This window comes from Mus caroli, unplaced genomic scaffold (assembly GCF_978045245.1).
Source record: "Mus caroli unplaced genomic scaffold, Mus_caroli_1 scaffold_1, whole genome shotgun sequence".
NCBI classification, from domain to species: Eukaryota; Metazoa; Chordata; class Mammalia; order Rodentia; family Muridae; genus Mus; species Mus caroli.
Genome location: NW_028227256.1, coordinates 133,608,905 through 133,631,655, shown reverse-complemented (window position 1 = coordinate 133,631,655; position 22,751 = coordinate 133,608,905). Strand labels below are relative to the sequence as shown.

General features: G+C 44.5%; 1 long non-coding RNA gene across 2 annotated transcripts; it reads right to left on the bottom strand.

The window, feature by feature from the left end:
- Positions 1–1,730: 1,730 nt before the first annotated feature.
- Positions 1,731–22,123, bottom strand: LOC110305461 (uncharacterized). 2 transcript variants are annotated; one of them, XR_002379161.1, is made up of 4 exons: positions 22,070–22,123; positions 21,427–21,623; positions 2,641–2,703; positions 1,731–1,931 (listed from the first exon to the last, which is right to left on the bottom strand). It is a non-coding gene; the product is annotated as an uncharacterized LOC110305461 (long non-coding RNA). The 2 variants fall into 2 exon arrangements; XR_015045252.1 differs by having other exon boundaries at positions 21,427–21,662; positions 22,070–22,110.
- Between the last annotated feature and the right edge of the window lie 628 nt (positions 22,124–22,751).

Genomic DNA, 22,751 nt, shown 5'->3' with positions numbered 1-22,751 from the left:
TATTTGATAAAATTCCCATGTTGGTGTGGTCCAAAACGTTTGAATGCTCAGCCCTAAACAGGTCGTTTTTACTGCTCTCTCTAAGGCTTAAAGAACATCATGGAAAACAGGGCAGAGATGATATAAGAGCTGGACCATTTGGGAGAAGGGCTGCAAAACACTCTCCAGACATCTCGTAGCCATAGAATCATGGCCTCACACCAACCACAGCTGCCTACACGGGGCCTGTGCAAGAGTGGGCCTGTCACTAGTCAATCACGGCTTAAGGAGGGTCCCATAGCGCCCTGCCCATCCCTACCGAGTAATGGGCTATCTGTGGATTGTGGGGGAGGGGGGATCGTTATCTTCCATTGTACCCCCACTGAGGAACCAACCAGACTCCAGTGGTTAGTTCCAAGGTACATGGATGGATCATAAAACACAACAGAAGGACATGAGTGTGGGAAAGTGAGAGGTAGGGAGTCCACACAGGTATGAGAGAAATACGAACGGGCTGGTCATGGAAGCCATCATAATCCTAGCAAATGATATGAATGCAGTAGTGGGCGGGAACGGTGGATTCCCTGTGAGGGAGGTATGAAAGACCAGGAGCTTGGGGCGGCACACCTCCAGTGTGTCTGTGATGGGTTTGCACAGAGCACTGACTAAAATGGATGAAGGTCACCCCAAAGACTTCGGACCTAGGGAGAATGCAAGGACATCAAGAAGGAAGCTGGAGCCCTGCAGGAGGGTCCACTTCCCTGCTTCTCCTCTGCTGCCACACTCTCCCTGAACTGAACCGTCTTTAATCAGGAACCAGGATTAATTGTTCCTCCTTGTAAGTGTTTTGACAAGTATTTCAACATCAAATGCGAGAGAGAGAGAAAGAGAGAGAGAGACCCATAAACCACTTTTAAAGTCTTGCAAACTCCCTGGCCCATAATAAATATTCTGCTGACTCATTGATAAAAAACGTTATTTTTGCAACTTAAGAAAATATGATCTCTTGTGCATCTTCTAGAAATAATATCTATGATCATGCATCTGCAGTCAAGGGTCAAAACAATGTCACCTAAAACTATCAGGTAAAGCGTGTTTATTCTTTCCCCCGTCTGCAAGCCCACATACCAGGCACTCTGTAGTGTAGACATCACTCCATGTGGTCCCATACCGATGCCACCTCCAGCCTTAGTCTATTTTTCAGAAAGCACAGGGATGAGTGTACATTATCATCTCTTAGAGCAAATGGCACTCAGCTAGACCAAGTTTAATGTCCATATAAAAATCAGAAATGCTACAAATTGGGGCATATAGAAGCATCTCTCGTCTCTCCTTCAGGCTCCGGCTGCCATCTGAATCCTCCATTCCCATCCCGACTGCCGAGCTCCATCTGACCACTTTCTATCTAGAAAGCTCATTCTCAGTGAAATACTTGAATCAGAACTAATTACAGCCGTAACTGAAATGGTCCCGGGGCCGTGTGCACCGCACAACAAGGATACTTTTACTGGGTTACTTAGCCGTGCTGCGCCGGGCTCTGTTAATGTGCTCTGCCGGGCTTCGGTGCAGACATACTTCAGCAAATGTAACTCTGCAGTTAAAGTAATAGAGGGCCAAAGGAGCCTGGAGAAATAAAGAGCCAAATTCATCTCCTTGGAAATACGTTTGAAAACAAGCCACTAATGGGAGTACAGCATTGAAGAGGTTTATTTCAGGGCGGACGGGCGGACGGCAAAGCTCAGGCAAAGCTTGGGTTTGCCGCTTGTCCTCGTCCTTTGGCTTTCTGCAGCCTCCATCTTCCTTCAGTGTTCAAAGGGAACCAGAAGCAGCTCAGAGCAAAATGGTGTAGCTGGGGCTGGGGTCTTCTAACGCCCTTGGCACACAGCACCCGACCAAGAGGGATGACGGGAAAGCCCGTGATAAACACAGGGCCCGTGCTCTTTGAGGAGAAACTAAAATGGAAAAGAATAAGAAGTCCAGTAAGGTATTGCCAATCCTCTAGCTAACTGCATTATAGAAGAAAATAGAAGACTGAGTCCGCAGTGTCTGAAGACAGGCATGTAGCATGGGCGTCAACATTTTGGACCACAAATCAGAATTTAATATATAATATTTAATTATATATATTTTTTTTCTATTTAAGAACTGTGTGACTTTCAATCCTTGAAACCAAAAAGTATCCACATACAAGGAGAGAGTAAAAGCTGGAGGTTTACCTCAGAAGTGAAGCAACTGCCTGTATTATTCAGGGCACTGGATTCAGGCACAGGGGTGTGGGGAGGCATGACAGAGGCATCAGAGGAAATGACTACGAACACTATCAGTTATCCCCCAAGCAGTGATAAGGTCACAGGAGATGAATAATTTTTCTATGTGTATTAAAAAAAATCTGTTCTAGAATTGTTGTATTTTCAGAAAGCATTTAAAATCCAGGTATCTCGAGAAGCGGAGGATGGTGGCATTTAGGGGACCAGAGCCATCTCCTCGGACACTGACGCAGTCACTTTCTTTGTGTCTTATTCATGCTCTACGATGTCTCCTGCACTTATGCAGGGAGCTAAAAAGAATTTTCTCAGTATTATAAATTTTAAAAGAATTCCAAATTCAGGATCTACCACTGAAAATAAATTTAGAAATTTAGTAGTTTTAAACCTATCTTACCATCAGGTGACTGTCTTCCCGAGGTGGGCGATAGATAGGACCAAAAATCCCCAGTGATAGGACCTGGGAAATTCAAATTTTAAAAAACTCAAGAAAGTAGGACGACCCATTAAGTTTAGAAACCACCACTCTCATCTACCCAGCATTACAGTAACCATATATCTTGTATAAAATTCTACTTGGGACTGGAAAGTTGGCTAGGCAGTAAAGAGCAATTACTGCTCTTGCAGAGGACCTGAGTTTAGTTCCCCGTGAGTAGCTCACATCCGTAGGCACCAGGCACGCAGGCAAAATGTCCACACACATAACTGGAAGGTTTCAACTCTTTTCCTTATAATTACACTTAAATTATTGCTGCAGAAAAGTGTCTTAGTTATCTTTTTTTATTGCCATGACAAAACACTGTATCTAAGGCAACTTACAAAAATGTTTGATTTGGGGTTCACAGTCCCAGGGGGTTACAGTCCACAGACATCATGGTGGCGGAGCATGGCAGCAGGCAGGCAAGCACAGCCTGGAGCAGCAGCTGAGAGCTCCCATTCCAATCCACAAAACAGGGAGCAGCAAAAAGAGAGCACTAGGAATAGCGTGGGTCTTTTAAAACCTCAAAGCCCACTCTGATCTATCTCTTCGTTACTTTCTTTGTTGGGCGGGAGCCAGGAAATGGAAGAACATATAACCTACTAGTTAACACTGTGTCTTCTCAGGCTACTTTGTATAAGGATGAAGACTGGGAGGGGATGTTATTATCTTGCTAGGGAAGCTGCTCTGCCTAAAAAAAATAGTGACTGTAGCTGGGCTTGGTGGCACACACCTTTAATCCCAGCACTGGAGAGGCAGAGGCAGGTGGATTTCTGAGTTCGAGGCCAGCCTGGTCTACAAAGTGAGTTTCAGGACAGCCAGGGCTATACAGAGAAACCCTGTCTCAAAAAACCCTAAGTAAATAAATAAACAAACAAATAAATAAAAGTGGCTGTTCTCTCTAATCCCGATTTCTCTCATAGCTTGATAAGAAGGAGCATAAAACAGGAGTGGCTTCATTTTGATTTTGAGTCTTGTCTTTGGGGAAACAACATAGAGCTCGGTCCAGAACACTGGTCTGGGGTTGTACAGGAGAGCAAACACCTTTAGTCTCAGCACTTGAGAGACAAAGCCTCCAAGTTTATGATTTTTTTTTTCAATCAAAGGAAGTTCTCGGGCTGGTGAGATGGCTCAGTGGGTAAGAGCACCCGACTGCTCTTCCGAAGGTCCAGAGTTCAATTCCCAGCAACCACATGGTGGCTCACAACCATCTGTAACGATATCTGGCGCCCTCTTCTGTAGTGTCTGAAGACAGCTACAGTGTACTTACATATAATAAATAAATAAATCTTTAAAAAAAAAAAAGGAAGTTCTCTTATAATGACTTAACAACTCTTGTGAAATTATTCTGATCAAGTCTCACTAGCTACTGTTAATTAACTCCAAATCCTTCTAAGGACCAGGCCTTCAGGAGTTCCAACAACCCCCAACCCCCATAACTACCTCCAACCATAACCCAGGGACCCATTTGTGGCTTACACTGATGGGCCCTGCTAAAGCAAAAAGACTCCCAGCTGTATCCCTGAGTTTTTTCACAAGCCACATAGTTCTGCCAGTTTTAGGACCCACAACACATAGTAGCACAGGCTTACTATCCCAGCCTTTAGGAAACTGAAATCAAACAAGAGTTACATGCTGAGACCATCTCAGAAATAAACTGAACAAATAAACAAATGTAGCTTGGAGTAATTTCATTACTCCTGCTTCCAGAATTCCTAACAACAACCACTTGGATTTTAATCAAAATTCTTCACTTTCTAAATGATTGGCTCCTCAGTGAAAACATATACAGTTGAGCAGTTTGTTAAAGGGTGAAGGGAAATAAGCCAGCCTCTGACGCCAGGCACAGCTTCACTCTCAGAAAACATTGGCAGCCTGAAGACATAGCTAATCCCCTTATAAATAGTTGTTCTTCTAAATTGCCAGAAAATTGAGAGGATTAAAACACAATAGAGTTATAAAAGTTAGTGCCTCCACAATAAATGTCAGCTAGCTAGGACCTCTCCTGATTAACTTCCTCTCGCTCGTGGAAATCCCAAGATATCACCGGATCTAAGCCACAGGTGACATGGGAAGGAGAGAAGAGTCACCACAAAGCAAACACTGCATGAACCCCACTTACAGAAACACAGAGGTTTAGGGGGGAATCATTTGATCATCTCTCAGCCTAGACAACATCTTAGAAAGCTCTAGATCTCAACTGGAGAGTAGAGGAAGTAATGGATGCACAGCCTGAAGAATAGAAGGTAAAACAGGGTCAACGGGTTACAGCATGAGTCCAAAGAACAGAAAAAAGCAAAGGCACAGGTGGTGACTCAAGGGTAGACACTGGGTGGCACAGGATGCCTCTGGCCAGAATTTATCTTCCAATGGACCTGGAACTCCCATCTTCTGTGGGATCACTGACCAAGCCCACCTCTGGAGGCCCCGCCTTACCTGCACCTGCAGCACTTTAGACCTGTGCTGCTCTCTATTGAGGTTGACTGTGACTTGCCTACAATGATAAAACCACCGGGTCCTACATATCTCACGTTGCCACTTTTCCAGGCTGCTTTATGGATCGGCAGCATCCCCTGAGGAAGCATCTGTCAGAACAAGTTAACCCTAAAGTGGAACGTGGAGTTTGAGGTGCAATCTTTAACTCACTGGGCTGTAGAGAAAAAGATGTTGCTCAACCTTCATTTCCCTACCTGTGACGTGTGGGCGCGACAACCCCTTCCGTGTGCAAGATTAAATGAAATGAGTGCCTTGATGCATCATCCCCTCCCAGTCTGAGTTTCACCTGTGTCCAGCAGATTCTTCAATCTGGACAAGATGATTATAAATAGATCCTGGGGCTGGAGAGATGGCTCAGAGGTTAAGAGCACTGACTGCTCTTCCAGAGGTCCTGAGTTCAATTCCCAGCAACCACATGGTGGCTCACAACCATCTGTAATGAGATCTGATGCCCTCTTCCAGTGTGTCTAAAGACAGTGACAGTGGACTCATAGTTCATGGCCATGACTCACAACAGAGAATAAGTAACTGAGCTCTAAGACACAATGAAGTGTGTAGACTTGAGAAAGACTAGGGCCAAAGAAGAGCAAAGTAGCCAAAAAGAGGAGAGAGTAAGCCATTGGGCCAACAGAGAACCGCAAGAGGCAGTGGCCAGCACAGTCTGATTTGGTGTGGAATTCAAGTAAAATGAAACCCTAAAGTCTTGGCATCCCATGCAAGATGTACTAAAGAAGTCAGAGTCAGTGCTTTGCAATCCTAGCTGCTCTGGAGCCTGAGGCAAGAAGATCATGTGTCTGAGGCCAGTCTGGACCCTACAGGGAGATCTAGTTTCAAAATATTTTTTTATATAAAGAAGCTGAGAGGGCTGGTGAGATGGCTCAGCGGTTAAGAGCGTTCTTCCAAAGGTCCTGTGTTCAAATCCCAGCAACCACATGGTGGCTCACAACCATCCGTAACAAAATCTGATGCCCTCTTCTGGAGTGTCTGAAGACAGCTACAGTGTACTTACATATGATAGATAGATAAATAAATAAATATTTAAAAAAAAAAAAGAAGAAGAAGCTGAGTAAAGAAATAAAGACAGCTAGATAGGCAATTCTTTTTGTTGGTGTTGATTTTGGTTTGGTTTTTCAAGGCAGGGTTTCTCTGTGTAGCCCTGGCTATCCTAGAACTGGCTCTGTGGACTAGGCTGGTCTCGAACTCAGAGTGCTCTGATCAAAGGTGTGTGCCACCACCATTTGGTTGGCAATGACCAATGACTTTTAAAATAGAGCTATGAAGAGAGAAACTATCCCCTACCACCTTTGAGTCGTTTGTTTGATACAGGGTCTCTAAAGCCTGGCTGATCTTAAACATTTGGTAGCACAAGATTGCATCAAACTCTCAACAATCCTCCTGCCTCACCCTCTCAAGTGTTGGAATTTACAAGTGTGAGCCACTACACCTTTTGAGTTTGTTGTGTTTTATTTTTAAAATTTTTAAAGAGTATTAATACATAAGAGTCAATGCTCAAAAGTGTATAGCATATACCTGTAAGCCCACGGCTTGGAGGACTTCGGCAGAACCAGGGTTGCGAGTTCAAGATCAACCCAGACAAAATAGAAAGACCCAGTCTCAAAAAGGAGGACGCAGGGAGGAGCTTATCTTTTGCTTCCATAGAGCTACCTCAGCCTGAAATGCCGCAGGACCCACTGGGCATTTGGCATTGTAAACGTGCTTTGTCAGGTGACACACCTTGTGACACTGGCTCCTGCTTCCTACCCATGGAAATCTGTCTGATCTCACCCAAAATATTTTAAATAACAGGCAGATAAGATGGTTCCTCCAATAGCTGTGTGTGGTGGTCACGCCTTTAACCCTAGGGCTTGGGAAGCAGAAGCAGGCAGATTTCTGAGTTCCAGACCAGTCCGGTCTGTAGAGTTCCAGAACAGCCAGGGCTACACAAGAAAACTTGTCTTCAAAATACAAACAACAAAACCAAAAACACCAGAGAGCTGCTCCTCACATAAAGTCACTCACAGCTAAAACCGATGTCCTCAGTTCCAAATCCAGAACAATGAACTCCTGCAAGTTGTCCTCTGGCATGCTCATGTGCGCATGTACACACACACACACACACACACACACCAAGTAAGAATGATTTTTTTATAATTCAAATTAGTAGATTTAGCCGGGCGTGGTGGCACACGCCTTTAATCCTAGCACTGGGGAGGCAGAGGCAGGAGAATTTTTGAGTTCGAGGCCAGCCTGGTCTATAAAGTGAGTTCCAGGACAGCCAGGGCTATACAGAGAAACCCTATCTCGAAAAAAAAAAAAAAATTAGTAGATTTAAAGTTGGGGCACATTCATTTTGTAATGGGTATACAGTATTAGGTATCTCTCTCAGGACACCAGTAAGTATGGAGCAGAGAGAACTGGTCAGAGTAACGAAGTCTTTGAGGTACAAAGCTTGCCACTATTAAATCTCTTCTGAGAAAAGGGGTGAGCCTGCCAAGTTCGTTTCGTGGACAACTGTGAAGTGAGAATACACGCTGGCCACATGGCTGCTGTGGTTGAGAGAGATAATGGGTGTTTTATCTAGCCTTCAACTTTACCAGAACCAAAGGATGACATAATGTGGGGCTCCTCCTATCAGGGCTTGTTAGCAAAACTTCCTGGCAGAATCACAGTTTCACAACACCTGCAGCCTGTGTGGATCACTACAGAGGAACTCACAGACTCTGCATGTCGTTATCCAGTGACTAATCACACTTGTCGGGACCATTTCAGGAGATGGGAGTCCTTTGAGGAGCCTCAGTGATCCAGAATCCCTGAGTATCCTGGTCACACTGAAGTCTACTCAAATTGTCTGCCACGTAAGAACTGGAAAAGAAACTGCTCACTGGTTTAGTGCCTGAAGTATCAGAAAGAAGGTGTGTTTATGGGCTTGGTCAACGAAGTACAGCAGCCTAGAGATAAAGCATTGTGGAGAAAGACCAGCCAAAGCTTTGGGAAGTCCGGCCAATCAGCCTGCGGCCACCCTGCATGGAGATAAACCCTCTCATCCCAGAACTCTCCAGCAGGTGCCACCCACTGACCCCACCCAACCAAGAACCAAGTGGGGGCTGGAGCAGTATCCTGGGCCCTGGAGCAGGGTAGAGGAGTAGCAGGGCAAATGGAAAGTATGCAACACCAGTGGAAGTCAGAACTGTTTCTCCTTTCCATCCATCACCATCACCGAGGAGTCCCAAGATAAAGCTATTTGCTTCAACTCCCCTCCCTAGCAGTTCTAATGTAAAAATGGGGGAACACATTAATGCCAATAGTGATTTCCATATGCTTAAACATGATCGCTTAATTCCCCCTTACACACAAACACCCCTCCAAATGTATTTGTGCCTAAATCCCCAGGAGGTATTTATTTATTTTCATCCTACAAAGAATGCCTGCTGTTGAGTGGCAACATTTTTTCCGCTCCGTTTTTGCTCTTTACAAACCAGGTGAGCAATGCACTTGCTTTGAGAGATGCTCAGGGTTTGGGCTGCTTGTGAGCCCTGGAAATATTGATCAGTTTAAAATATTCGGACTCTTGCATCTCCTGAATGTGCTTACTGCGGCCCTTCTCCTGGGCAGGCCTGGAGAGCGCCCGGCATTTTTGTTATCTTGATGAATTACCCTCCCTGGCAGGTCACTTTTTTTTACCTGAAGTCACAATTTGCTCCTTCTTTAGGTCACAACCTGATTTTTCAGGGTGACAGATTTATTGCTTGCTTTGTACTCCCAAAAAACAAATCGCCAACACTGCTCAAAATCCAATCCTGCCACAGGATAGCCCCGGATTATCCCAGTGAGGAAGAAACCCTGGCTTCTGAGGCTCTTTCCACACTGCACTGGATCCAAGAAGGAAGGAGGATGCGGGGGTGAATCACCTTGCCAGAACAAGCAATTGTTTGTTGGTAGAGTCTGGGGGAACCATCTTTGCAGGATGCTCCAAAGAGCAGAGCAAAGGGGGGCTGGTGAGATGGCTCAGTGGGTAAGAGCACCCGACTGCTCTTCCAAAGGTCCAGAGTTCAAATCCCAGCAACCACATGGTGGCTAACAACCATCTGTAACGAGATCTGGCGCCCTCTTCTGGAGTGTCTGAAGACAGCTACAGTGTACTTACATATAATAAATAAATCTTTAAAAAAAAAAAAAAAAGAGCAGAGCAAAGAACTCCTCTGACTTCAACACGCTTTCCTGGGCCATTAAATAAGTGGGAGTGCCTGGTAAAATGTACCTAAATCCTGAGACTGGAGCTGGGACATTTCTGGGTTAGGAAAAGTGATGTCGTAGAAGTGTCACAAAATCGACTAGGGTTGGCCGGCCGTGGTGGCGCAAGCCTTTCATCCCAGCACTTGGGAGGCAGAGGCAGGCAGATTTCTGAGCTTGAGGCCAGCATGGTCTACAGAGTGAGTTCTGGGGGGGGGAGGGGCTTGGGGGGGGCAGACTAGGATTGAAATGGTGAGCATTCTGCTTCACGTAATAAGAAGTGCATTTAAAAATTCTACACGCAAGGGCACACTTCCTCCAACAACCGGCCATGCGCTCCATCTCCAGCCCTGCCCCTAGGCTAACCAGCATTGTCCCCTTCAGAATGGAGTTCCTCCCTAGACAGGGTCCTCAAACCTCAAATGCTAACGGGGAAGTTCCTGGCATTCTACAGCAGAGATCCTGTTAGACAGGCCAGAAGCGAGGGGCTCACACACCAGAACCAGTCCGCCTTCAAATTCCTGCCTCTGCCTTACCTTCCAATCTGTGACCTTGTGAAAGTCATTAAATCACTCCACTCCGTGCCTGGTAGCACTCAGAGGCAGAGGAACGACTGTAAGTTCAAAGTAAGCCTTATCCATCTTGCAAGTTTCACACCTACACACCCAGCAAGGCTATGAAATGAGAGCATGTCTCAAAATGAATAAATACATAAAAATAAAAACAAGCAGTGGTGAACTCTAATCCCAGCACTCAGAAGGCAGAGGCGGGCAGATCTTTGAGTTTGAGACCACCCTGGTCTATAGAGTGAGTTTCAGAACTTCCAGGGCTACACAGAGAAACCCTGTCTCAATCAAATAAACAAACAAAGACAAAAAAGGCCACAAGATGTCTCAAAGTTTGTTAGCATCAAGGAGAAAAGGGAGAGAATTGACCCCATAGTGAATTTTCCTCTGACCTCCACACATGTGCCATGACACACATGTGCACACATGACACATGCACAATAAATAAATAAATGAAAAAAATGTTTAAATGAAATTTAAGAATATGAAATAAAATGAGGTAAATATAAATAATTATGGACTAAGCCTCTTGAGGTTTGAGGCTGTGAACTGGATTTTAAATTTTTAATCTGGTGGTGGTAAGGTGCTATCTCTTATCATTTTAATTTACATTTTGTAAAATTATGATTTTTGTATCTCTTAATATTTCCCACTCAGTTGTTATTAGTCCCCTCTCCTACACCTACTCCCTCCCCCATCCTACTTCTCCCCCACCCTGTCCCTCCCCTTCCCGTCCGACTCCTCCCTTTCCCCCCCCTCCTATCTCTCTCTCCAACCCTATTTTCATTGTGTTCCATTGTTGCTTTGTAAGTAGACTCTAACCAGCTAGCTCAGGCTAGCCTCAAACTCTCACCAGCTAGCTCAGGCTAGCCTCAAACTCAGAATCCTCTAGTCTCAGGAGTATGCCAACACTATTAGTGGTTTTGTTATTGATTTGTTGATATTATCTATATTCATGGACTAATCATGGATCATTTACAGGTTACTAGTGAATTTTCCCAGTTCACCCCATCATTACGTTCACTCACATAATGATATAAACCTATAGCATTGTAAAGTAAACCCATGGGGCTGGAGACCGCACAGGGTTAAGAGCCCCTTGCTGTTCTTCCAGAGGACCCATGTTTGGTTCCCAGCAACCCTGTTGAACAGCTCACAACTCCCTCTAACTCCAAGAGATCTGGTACCCGCTTCCAACCGCTGCAGGTACCCGTGCACATCCCCAAGATGAACACACATACATCATTAAGGATAAAACCAAAATATTTTAAGAATAAATCCCTGCCTGACAATAGTGACACATGCCTTTAATCCCAGAATTTGGGAGAAGAGAGAGGTGGATTTCTGAGTTTGAGGCCAGCCTGGTCTACAGAATGAGTTTCAGGACAACTGGAACTACACAGAGAAACTCTGTCTCCAAAATTCAATAAATAAATCCCTATATATTTGAAAACTGACAAAAAATAATAACTGAAATCATTTCTCTTTCTCATACACACACATGCAGAAAATAACACAACACAACAAAACACCCACCACCCTGGTCGCTAGCTTTCATACAACAACTGCCTACAAGCTGCCTGGCTTTTCATTGCTATTCAATCAAATTAGACCATATATCACAAGTTCGTGAAGAGACTGGGTTTGTAAGTGGTCATCCTCAACAATACTGTCCTCAGAGATGTAGAGAAGCCAGGACCCCGCCTTTATCACCTGGGATGGAGGTGACAACCCATTAACTGAGATCTAAAGCTATAAAGCAGTGCAGGCCATACTCAGTGAAACTAGTAAAACTAATTCTACAGGCCACACTAACAATGACAGCTTGTGGTTAGGAAGTTCATCTCCTGCTGGGTTGATGGAGGTTCTTGAAAAATGGGGGGTTGGGGGGGAGGGAGGGGAGGGGGGCTGACAGGCTCAGCAGAGGCAAAGCCCTTACTCAGGCTGTTAAAGCCCCCCTCACCCCGGCCCACACAGCACTCAGCACTCATGTAGGTAAGGCATTAAAAACTCACTGGGCAGGTGTGTGCTGCTGGAACTGAGTCCAAACATGAAATAAGGGGTGTGGTGGAACCTCAGGAAAATACTCCTGCTCTCCCCTACCCCCCTTCACCACATGGACAGTGAAGGCTTCACACAGGAGCAGATTGGGCAACCTGGATCCTGTAAAAACCTCATTACCTCATTTCTACAGGAAAATATGGTTTCTTCATAAGAGCCTGTTAAGGTTCTCAAGGCTCTTTCTGTAAAAATTCTCAACGATAAACGCTCATTGGTTTGTGACTGTTGTCATTCTTCATTGTTTTATGAACCAAATATGGCCTCTGTGGGTTCTAAATATTTAACTTTAAGGTTTTAATTTCCAATAAAATCATCTTTGATCATCAGCTCAATATCAACCATCAGAGAACAATAGATTTCATAAAACACAGTTCAATCTAGACATTAAGAGAAAAATATTTTTTCAGCGGGGATTGGTGGCTCAGCGCTGTATTTCCTTGGACTCAGAAGACCAAGCTAGGGGGATTGGCTAAGACAGGAGATTAACCTAGGATTCAAAGTGAGTTCCTGGGCTACATAGCAAAACTCTGCTGCAAACAAAGCCGAATACCAAACACCTGTAACGCCAGCCATCCGAGAGGCTAAGGGTCACCTGAGGCTGGAAGTCTGACACCAGTCTGGGTGACAGAGAAAGATTGTACTTCGAAGAAATGAGAAGGGGGAAGGAGAAGGAGGGAGAAGATGGGGAGAAATACATTACTCAGCCCCCTGCACTACACACAAAGAGAGAGGGGGGAGACAGAGAGGGTGAGGGAGAGAGAGACTTTACTACAAAATTATTTTTGTTTTTGTTTTGATATTATTTCGTGTCTGTCTTGTGGATTTTTGCTTTTGTTTTGTTTCATTTCAAGACAGAGTCTTATTCACTCAGGCAGGGCTGGAACTCACAAGCCTGCCTCTGCTTCCTGAGAGCTTCAGTTTCAGGTATGAGGGACCACACCCAGCTCAGATTGAGTTGGCTGCCCCACCCTCCAGGGCAAGTATTGAACCTGGGGCCTTAGACATTCTAGGCAAGTGCTCTACCACTGAGCTACAAACTCAGGTACCAACATTCTTCTTAGAAACTACAATACCAGTCAGGGAGAAAAAAAAAAAAACAAAACTCTTATTTGGAGAATGGGTCTGTAGCTGACTGCGAAGAGTACTGGCCTTCCATCAACAAAGCTGGGGCTTTGATCATCTGCATCATATAAAAATAGCAGTATACACCTATAACCTCATCACTCAGGAAGTAGAGACTAGAAGACAAGAATTCAGTAAAATACACTTGTATTAAACCATGAATTAGGCAGAGCTCAGCTGTGTTAGACACTGAGGTAGAACACTTAGCATCTGGCCTCTAGTAGTTCCCAAGTCGCTGGAAGAGGAAAAGACACACATATGAACCTAGACCATGGGTTTGTGATACAGCACATGTCCAGTTTGCACAAAACCCTGAATTCAATCTCAGGCAATGAAACTGATGATGATGATGATGATGATGGTGATGATGGAGGAAGGGGAGGGGAAAGAGGAGGAAGAAGAGGAGGAGAAGGAAGAAGAGGAGGAAGAGGAGGAAATCTAAAGATGAAGAAGCATTTAAAAGTGAAGAATGTGTGGTGGAAACCTAGCTGACCAGAAACAACCTGATGTTAGCTTTCAAAGTGAGTCTTTTAAAATAAACAACTTTAAGTAAAAAAAAGGAAAGAAATGGAGAGAGAAACAGAGAGAGAGAGAGAGAGAGAGAGAGAGAGAGAGAGAGAGAGAGAGAGAGAGAGAGAGAGAGAGAGGGAAGAAGAAGAAGAAGAAGAAGAAGAAGAAGAAGAAGAAGAAGAAGAAGAAGAAGAAGAAGAAGAAGAAGAAGAAGAAGGAGAAGAAGAAGAAGAAGAAACAACTGCCTAGAAGGTATAATTGGGATGTTATCTCCACTCTGTTTTAGCATCTATCTAACAAGCAAAAGCAATGCTCTATCACTAGGCTGCTAGGCATCTGGTTATCCACAGGGAGCTAGCCTAAGATATTCACACTTGAAGTAGCCTTGGACTTAGAAGCCCTAAACCTCCTTCTGATCCCAACTCCTCCCTGTGCTACCTTAACACATTTAATATAGTTTCCCACTATGCTTAACTTCCTCCTGGAGCCCGGGCTTATGTCTCCAGAGAACATTGTTCTTTCAATCACTATTTATTGACAGCCTGATCAGTATCAGTCTCTCAGGTTAAAAAAAAAAAAATTATTTGTTTCAATTCTTAAGTCATTCACCTTTGGTTCCTGCACAAAGCTCAGGTGTGTGATTAATACCTTCCTGTGATGATTATCGATTAAAAGTCTCACAATGCATTCCCTTGAGCCTAGTGACCCAGTGACTAACAAAGTCAACTACCTGAGTTCAAATCCTCACTATCTAGTGTTTCATCTTAGACAAGCTGCTCTGCCTCTCCATACTTCAAATGAGTTGCCATATAGAGATGCTCAATCAATAACAGCTGTTTTTAGACAGGAAACATCTCACCTTCAGTTACCAGTGTGTTCCTTGCCAAGGTGCTTAATGAAACAAATTTGCTTATTTTGGTCACATACTGTGATGTAGAATAAATACCAATCATCTATAATTTTTTCTTTTTCTCTTTTTTTTCTCTTTCTTCTTTTTCTTTCTTCTTTTTCTCTTTCTTCTCTTTTTTCTTTTTCTTTCTTTTTTTCTTTTTCTTTTTTTTTGAGCTTTTTTTTATTGGGGGAGGGGGCGGTGCCTGCATTTACATCTGTACACCATGTGCATGCAGTGCCCCCAGAGACCAGAAGAGGGAGTCAGAACTCCTGGACCTGGAACTACAGAGTTGTGAGAAGCCAGGTGGACACTGGGAATGGAACTCGGGTCCTCTGGAAGAGCAAGCAGCCAGAGCTCTTAACCACTGAGCCATCTCTCCAGCCCCACACCACTGAATTGTTTAACTAGTTTTCCTGCTCAGGATCAGTGCTTAGAATTAAAGGAAGAGACAATACAAAGAATGACAAATCAGAGAATCTAGTCCTGTGCTGTTCTCACAGAGTATGTGGGCTGGATTTCCAACACTAATGCTGTGCTAGCTCAGAACTGCATGAAACTCTAGTGCCAGGAAGCCCCATATGCTCTTCTATCATGGGGCATACATGTGCTGACCATACATACATGCAGACACATAAATCCTGCTGGGTGTGGTGATACACACCTGTAGTTGAAGTACTTGGGAGACAGAAGAACAGGGAGTTTAAGGCTAGAGTTGGCTACAGAGCAAATTTGAGGCCTGTAAGGGCTAAAGAAGACACAGTCTCTCTCACACACACACACACACACACACACACACACACACACACTGCATATGGAAATGCTTTGGTGTGTTGGAATGTGACAATGGTAAAGGACAAGTTAGCCCTGGGCAGAGTGGATCACAAGTTTGAACAAGGTAATAAAGTAATTTACTTAAAAAAGGCAAAGGAGGAAGCTATGTGATTGCCCAGCTTGGGTGGAGTCAAAGCCTGGAGGCTGGTGTGTGTCCTACCAGGACATAGGGAAGGAGCCAGAGCAGAGGAAGAGGGGAAAGAGCAGAGCCTGATGTAGGAGAGCTAGGGTGTGGTGGGAAGGGCACAAACTAAGTAGGGCCTTATAGACACAGACCATTGTGAGGTTCTCCAAAAACGGGGACATGCTGGTGAGGCTCTGCTTTCAGACACTAGCATAAGAAAGGTAGATACTTTAAGAGACTGCCTGCTTTCTATCTACTGAAAGTGAAGCCCTTGATGACAGGAGGGGGCAGGAGGGATAAGATCTGTAAGAGAAAGATAGATGATAGCCAGGCAGACAGACAGACAGACAGTCGACCAGCAGACAGAGGGTGTAGGAGGTATTTAAGAATCTACTCAGAAGCCAAGGGGTGGTGGCTCATGCCTTTAATTAATTCCAGTCCTCAGTAGGCAGAGGCAGAGGCAGAGGCAGAGGCAGAGGCAGAGGCAGAGGCAGAGGCAGAGGCAGAGGCAGAGGCAGAGGCAGAGGCAGAGGCAGAGGCAGAGGCAGAGGCAGAGGCAGAGGCAGGTCTGTCTCTGTGAGTTTGAGGCCAACCTGGTCTACATACAGGTCAAGTTACAGGACCTAGAAAAGCCAGTCTTGGAATAAAGAAAGAGGAATCCATGTAGAACAAGGCATGGTAGCATGTTTCTGTAATCCTGCCATCCAGGAGGTGAAAACAAAGTTTCAGTTAAAGGCCAGTCTTTGGGCTCACTTTGCTGCTGTTCCCTTTAATTCCCTTTTGTTTCTGTTTTAATAAATCAGATGAAGAAGGGAGATCAGTCAGGCACCTATTACAATAAACAGCTAAAGGGACTGGAGGTTGGGAGCACAGATGATTATTTATTTGGTCAGCTGGTGCATGTGTTTGAAATGACTGCCATCAAGACCAATGGCAGTAATGCAAGCTAGCCAAGCATGTCTCCAAGACTCCTCCCACCAAAAGGATGATGTCAACATCAACCCAAGTAGAGAACACCTTGCGTGAACAGAACTAAAAGCAAGGAGATCCCACATTCAAATCTGAACACGTCATATTAGAGGCTTCCCTTAGGCCTCCAAGTAGTATTATGTGAGGTCATCTATGTCTCACTGGCAGCTCCCTGGTGACATGCACAGGGTATTAGGGCTGGGGACTCTGGCGCAGGTCAGAGAGGCTGAGTCAGTCACAAAGGGACACCTTGGGAGGATCGGGAGTGGGTGGAGCAGGGAAGGACAGAGCAGACAGCACCCCAGTATGACTCTCCCTGAGTTTCTATGGTCCCTACCAAGAAGGCACATGGGGTGGATGGATCCCATGATACCAGGTCTGTAGAGATTGGAGAAATACAAAGAAAATGTAGAGAGCTACTGTTAAGGATTGTCTGTGTGTTCTTGTAGGGGTTCCCTAATCACTGCACCCTCCATGATGGTGATGAACTTGGCCTTCTGTGTTGGCTTTTGCCATTTCCTTGCACTTTCTTGGCACATCTTTACAGACCTATTTGCTGCGAGTGCTCTTTCTAAGTGTCAACAGGGCCTTAGGATGCCAGCTTCTAACCAGAATATAGCTTTGCACTTGCTTGTTCCATTCAATGTAGAGTTTTACCTATTCTCGTAGGGGAAAATGTAACACATGAAAAACAATTAAAAAGGGGAAAACTACAAAAGCTGAGTAGACATTCTGGAGTAGAATGTCATTTTCTATGGAATTTACACATGATGAGAATCTGTGACTCTTACACGACATGAACAAAATCCACCACAGCACAGAGTGACTGGCCCTGCCAAGGAAGATGTTGCTAAGCCTTAGTGTCTTGACAGACAGTTAAGATGCCCGGATAGAGATGAGAGAGGGGCTGGTCCTGAAAGCCAGAAGGGCTGAGAGTCTGAAAGGGCTCTACATGCTGAAAAGCATGAGGTTTAAGAATCTGGTCAAGGAAGGGACAGAGACAAGCAGAGAAATAGGAAGGTTGTAGTTGACTTAAGACTGATAGTAAGGTGGTGGCACACGCCTTTAATCTCAGCACTTGGGAGGCAGAGGCAGGCAAATTTCTGAGTTTGAGGCCAGCCTGGTCTATAGAGCGAGTTCCAGGACAGCCAGGGTTATACAGAGAAGTCCTGTCTTGAAAAACAAACAAACAAACAAAAAAGGAGTTCCAGTAAGGAAAGAGAGCTAAGAAATATGGAGAAGCCAACACTCTAGCCTGCCTGCTGGAGAAGTGGGAATTTCTGGTTTCATTGGAGACTCGGTTGTGTCATGTGATGTCTTTCTGGAAACTGTCTTATGGAGGATGTTTTACTGAGAGCAGACACATGGTGATTTTCCGGAAGCTGTCTTGGGAAAGGGCATATGGTATTTTGCTGGAGCAGATGCTTGAGAGGACATGTGATGTTTGGAAAGAGTATAAGTGTAACCCAACAGGCAGTGGATGGAACTCCGGCATTGGTTTGCCTTGCTGGCCTTCATTAGGCTTCATCTTGCTGGGCTTCACTGATGACACTCTGGCTTTGGCTCCCCTTGCTTTCTTCACTGACTTTATAGAGAGGAACTCACCAAAGAACTTCTGGAGGTGTCCCGGACTTGTGCCAATTGGCAGAGCCGTGCAGGGCCAGTGCTGCTGATTCAAGTGGACTAGACAGTAGACAGTGAAGATTGGAATCGTCCCAAGAAACTTCTTCTAAACAGATCCACAACCCCCTTGTCCCATTATACATTTTCTCTCCTACCTTTGCTAGGTGGGCTATCAGGGAGGTTGAAGCATTGAGAACCCTTCTTAAAGTAGGTTTTGAAAAATATGTGCATATATTCTGATGCTCTTTTTCTCTGTGACATTTAATATGGTCACTCTTTTTAATGTTTTCCTTTTCATTTTGTTTGCTTGTTTGTTTGTTTTAAAGATTTATTTATTTATTATATGTGAGTACACTGTAGCTTGTCTTCAGACGATCCAGAAGAGTCAGATCTCATTACAGATGGTTGCTCTCTCTCCAGCCTGCTCGCTCATTATGATGGTTGTGAGCCACCATATGGTTATTGGAATTTGAACTCAAGAACTTCAGAAGAGCCATCAGTGCTCTTAACCACTGAGCCATCTCTCCAGCCCTGTTTGTTTCTTTTTTCTTTTTTTTTTTAAATTTTTAATATTTTATTACATATTTTCCTCAGTTACATTTCCAATGCTATCCCAAAAGTCCCCCATAGCGCCCCCCACTTCCCTACCCACCCATTCCCATTCTTTTGGCCCTGGCATTCCCCTATATTGGGGCATATAAAGTTTGCAAGTCCAATGGGCCTCTCTTTCCAGTGATGGCCGACTAGGCCATCTTTCGATACATATGCAGCTAGAGACAAGAGCTCCGGGGTTCTGGTTAGTATATCCTGTTGTTCCAACAATAGGGTTGCAGATCCCTTTAGCTCCTTGGGTACTTTCTCTAGCTTCTCCATTGGGAGCCCTGTGATACATCCAATAGCTGACTGTGAACATCCACTCCTGTGTTTGCTAGGCCCCGGCATCGTCTCACAAGAGACAGCTATATTTGGGTCCTTTCAGCAAAATCTTGCTAGTGTATGCAATGGTGTCAGCGTTTAGAAGCTGCTTATGGGATGGATCCCTGGATACGGCAGTCTCTAAATGGTCCATCCTTTCATCACCCTGTTTGTTTCTTTATTGAGACAGAGTTTCTCTGTGCAGTCCTGGTGGTCCTGGAAACTGCTCTGTAGACCAGGCTAGCCTTGAATTCACAAAGATCTATCTGCTTCCACTTCCCAAGTACTGGGATTAGAACCATACACCACCACACTCAGCTACTAAAGGTTATTTGTGACACTTTAAAGTCATGCTAAGGGGCTGGAGGGATGTTTCATGGCAGTTGAAAGCACTTGCTATGCTTGCAGAGGAACTGGATTAGGTTCCCAGCACCCACATGGTAACCGGACAACCATTCATAACTCCAGTTCCAGAACAGCTCGATTCCACAGGCATTGCATGCTTTGGTGCACAGACATACATGTAGGTAATACACTTGTACACATAAAATAAATGAAATAAATAAAAATAAATGAAATAAATCTTTGAAAACTAAAATAACACTAAAATTGAGGATTCTAATCAATTAAACACCCAAGAGAAGAATACATGTTCATCCCCTCCTGACTTGCTGATGTCACTCGGTCTCAATACAAAATGAAGAACATATTTTTAGCAAGGGCTCATTTGTCATTTTGTAGAAACACCAGATAAAGATCCACCACGGTGGCCATCTTGAGGCATCTGCCAGACTCTCTCAGAAGAGTGGCTAATTTTCCAAAGGAGAAACTCATTAGAGGGTTAATTGAAAGGACATCGGATAGAGTCTTTTCCTCTGGCTTATCCAGTTAGCATTCACTTTATTGTGGGCCTTTTCCCTTTATTTTCTTCTAGTAATGCTGAAGATCAAATCTAGGGCCTAGTACTTGCAGATAGTCTACCAGTGAACTATATCCCCAGCCTTTTTTTGAGACAAGATCTCACTATGTAGTCCAAGAAGGCCTTGAACTCTGCCCAAGCCTCACTCCCAGCCTCCTGGATGCTGGGGTTATGGTTGTGAATAAGCACTCCTGGATGGAGATGGAGGAAGTGTTAGGCACTAAAGATGCTGCTGATATAAGTGGAAACAGACACAGACTCTGCATGAATGACTAACCTTCTCCAAGGTGAAACTAAAGAAATAGTTCATCAGTTAAGTGCACTTGTTGCTTTTTGTTGTTGTTTTTGGCTTTGTTTTTCAAGACAAGGTTTCTCTGTATAGTCCTGGCTGTCCTGGAACTCACTCTGTAGACCAGGCTGGCCTCAAACTCAGAAATCCACCTGCCTCTGCCTCCCAAGTGCTGGGATCAAAGGTGTGTGCCACCACGCCCAGCTGCACTTGTTCTTGCAGAGGACCTGGTTTCTGTTCCAAGCACCAACCTAGTGACCCACAGCTATTCAGGTCCCAATACCCACATAGTAACGCCAGTTCAAGGGGACCAGATGCTCTCTTCTGACCTCCACAGGCACCAGGTAGACACATAGTACACATACACACATTCAGACTACACACTCATTCATAATAAGTAAATACAATTTTAAATTAGCAATTTCCAACTCAAGGACCATAAAGAATGATCAATGTGGAGCAGATCTAGGATAACAATTATCCCCAGGGTGAGGCCTTGGGGCAGAAATGGGAAAGCTATCAAAAGAGAGCCTGGCTGACTGGAGAATGGACTCACTCTAGGCAAGTGCTCTACCGCTGAACTACAGCTGCAGTCCCTTACTATTCCTCCTTCTAATATAAAAAAAATAGATAATCGGGAGTGGGTGGGTTGGGGAGCAGGGGGATGGGGAGGGAGGAGGGGATATTCAAAGGGGAAACTAGGAAAGGGGATAACATTTGAAATGTAAATAAAGAAAATATCTAATTAAAAAAATAGATAATATGGGTTGGAGATGGCTCAGTGGTTAAGATCACCGGCTGCTCTTCCAGTGGTCCTGAGTTCAATTCCTAGCATCCACATGGTGGCTCACAACCATCTGAAATGGGATCTGATGCCCTCTTCTGGTGTGTATGAAGACAGCTACAGTGTACTTAGATACATGAAATAAATAATCTTTTTTTAAAAAAGATATGAGATTCATATTAATTAAAAAAATAGATATTCTTAGTTGACCTTAGCGGAATGCATCTGTAATAGCAGCACACTGGGGACAGGAGAATCACTGTATGTTCAAGGCCAGGCCAGACTATAGAGTGAATCTGAAGTCAGTTCAAGCTATATAGTAAGAGTCTGTCTCAATAAATGATGAAAACAAAATTAGGGATATAAATAGATACCTGGTGTTGCTAGGAAGTCCAGGCTCTCCTGGAACTCACCATTCTCCTGCCTTGACCTCCCCAGTAGCTGGGATTTTTTTTTTTCTTTGTTGACTGGTCTTTGTTTTTTCAATGACTCAGTGGAGAAACTGAACATGCTGGCACACTTAACTGCTGCTGGAAGGTAGAGTCTTCACAAAGCTTTCTTCTCCGGGGGTCTGCCGGTGGGAAATAGTCAGAACTGGAGTTTGCTGGTACTTAAAAGGGAAGGGAAAAAAGTTGCCACTGCAAAAATCAATAACTGACTACCTCATTTATCCCTGCGGCCACACATGTGGGATATTAGCTCACTCAGGGAAAATCAAAATGGGCTCTTTAAGGTTGACAGGCCTCTTAAAAGCTTCCCCTCCCAAGATCTCCTTAGAGAGAATGACATCTAGGCAGGGAAATGGAGAGGAAGGCAAAGCTCTCATCCTCTAGGACTGTGGCTGAAATTACCCATCAAATCTCCTCCTTAGGTAACCCCCCCCACACACACACACACACACACACACACGCACACACACACACACACAGAGAAATTTTCTGTAAAGCAGAGATTACACCAGGGGCTTGATCTTGACCTCAGATTCATAGCATTTGGTGCTCTCTGCCCAAAACCTACTTTCTCCAGATAGTTAAATCACAGCAGCTTCTCAGGGAAGCTCCCGCCTTCCGGGGCTACTTCTAACCAGCTGTCCGCTGCCTTCTGCAGTGACACCTATGACATAGTGCCTGCGCCTATGACTCTGAAACCACCTTTGTTACACAGCCTTACTCTTTCCCACTTGAACACAGGGTCTGTGAAGGTAAGCAACCAGACTGCCTGACCCTCCATTTTACAACCAGGATCTATATAGTGCCTGGCCTGAAGTAGGTGTCTAATAAAGTTTTATCATCAAAAAAGCAAACATCTGAATCGTTAAAGAGGTAGTCTACACTACCTAAAGCCTGAAGAGCGTTTCCCAGTGGCCCCCACAATAAAGGTAAAAAGCAAGCTGATGGTGGTTATCCAGAGAATTCAGATGCAAACAACTCACTTTAAATATCTATTTCAAGCTCAGAACACTATAATTCACAGACCACCTGAAGCTCAAGAAGAAGGAAGACCAAAGTGTAGGTGCTTTGGTCCTTCCTAGAAAGGGAAACAAAATACTCACAGGAGCAAATATGGAGACAAAATGTACAGCAGAGACTGAAGGGAAGGCCATCCAGAGACTGCCCTACCTGGGGATCCATCCCATACACAGTTACCAAACCCAGGCACTATTGTGGATGCCAACAAGTGCTTGCTGACAGAAGCCTGA